Here is a 1,881-nt window from a genome sequence, read left to right on the forward strand (position 1 = left end):
TCACTTTTTGTAGAAACACATCTAAATCATTAGAGAAACATTAGTTGCCAAGGGTAAGTTTAACCTATAGAATAAAAATGACAACCCTACTAAAATTATTCTTTTATTGTTGTACCAATCTAATTAACAAAGGGCTATTTTACAGAGCTAGGGGGAAAAAGACATTTTGTGAAGCATGATAGATATTATACTAACTTTTCATTTAAAAATATATATCCCTTCTGATCTTAACAAATACCAAATAAAATGTGAGAAAGCTGATTTATTGGGGACCTCTACTCAAACTCAATCAGTATTAATCAATCCATTATGATTTTAGGGGGAGCAATAATTGTTAGTAATTATTCATTTAGTAACATTTATCTAGTCAATCATCCAATAGTAAGTTTAAGACTAAGTGATTCATAACTTGCATAAGAATACAGATTCTGATAGAGAGGCTTTTTGCAGACCTCATGCTTATATTATAGGAATTATTTGTGTATCAGACATGAAGTCTACTTCATAACTACAGTAGCAATAGAATGTTGACACTAAGTATCTTTATCCTGCTTTGCTATGCTATGCTATGTTGCATGATGGAAAGCCCCTAAGTCCTTCCCATTGAAGATTTCTTGGGGATAACAATCCACTTTTCCCATCTAAGGGATGGCTTGTCCATCTCACGATCAGCAGAATTTCCATCTCTGTGTATACAGCCCGAAGGGCGAATCATGGATCTTATGACCATCTAGTCAGAAATATTTCTTGCACTGTCCATCTTGCCTATCTGTGACCTTGCTGATACTTATATTTTAGCCTATGCATTGCATGGTAATCAATGAAATGTTGTCCTATTTTAGCACATTTGTAACCCTATAAAAATAGAGACCAGAAAGGTGATGTTGTAAAGTATGGGCTAGCTCCCTGGAGGGCCTCAGGATCAGCTAGAGTCAGGATAAATCAAAGTCCTTGGTTTTCAAGGGGAGAAGTGAAGGAAACAGCCATCCTGCTTGACAAAGATGTATACTGGATTTTGGAGTCCAGAGTCTCTAGCCTCTCTCCTCCTTGTCCTGCTGCCAAGGGACTCTGGCTTCTCTCCCACAGCCTTCCCATTCTTGCCTACAATTATCTCAACACCAAACATTCAGCAAGCACCAATGGGAGAGCCATCATATCACCATCTTATCTAAATATGTATATAGAGCCATTATCGCACATTGAATAGATAATTAGCCTGAAGTGCTCTATTGTCTGATTCAAGCATACTTTTTTGGAGTTTCAGCCCTCTACATGATACCTTACATCAAGAAGAAGATTTGAGGTCTACTTGGTTGGAAGGGAGCCAGACTCTTCTAATAAAGTATAATTTTGGCTTGGAGCTCTGTCTCAATTTCTCCTTTGGTCATCAAGGTTGATTCCCCACTGGCACAAATGGAGAATTCTTTACAGAAAGTAAAACAGTAAAAAAAAAAAAAAAAAAAAAAAAAAAAAAAAAAAAAAAAAAAAAGGATTTTTCATGAAATTGCAAATATTTATTAATCATAACTTGATTTTTAAAAAACTCAACAACTGACTTTATAACTATCTGTTTTTCTGTGTTTCTGACTTTCCTACTGTTCCCTTATGTCTATTTTTAAAATTCTTCAATGATGAAACAAATAAACACTTATGGACTTACTAGGTGCCACACACTCTGCTAAATGCTGGAAATAAAAATACAAACAGAAAGATAGTCCCTTTTCTCATGAAGTTTATATTCTGTCGGAGCATGATAACTTATAAAAGGAATCTGAATAGCTGGGGAGAAGAAGGAAGATACAAAAGGATTCCGTACTGGGTATCACAAAGAAAGTCTGGAGTGTTAGCAGTACAGGCTGAAGAGGTATAAAGACAGTGCTG

The sequence above is a fragment of the Sarcophilus harrisii genome, chromosome 1 (genome assembly GCF_902635505.1).
Source record: "Sarcophilus harrisii chromosome 1, mSarHar1.11, whole genome shotgun sequence".
Classification (NCBI taxonomy): Eukaryota; Metazoa; Chordata; class Mammalia; order Dasyuromorphia; family Dasyuridae; genus Sarcophilus; species Sarcophilus harrisii.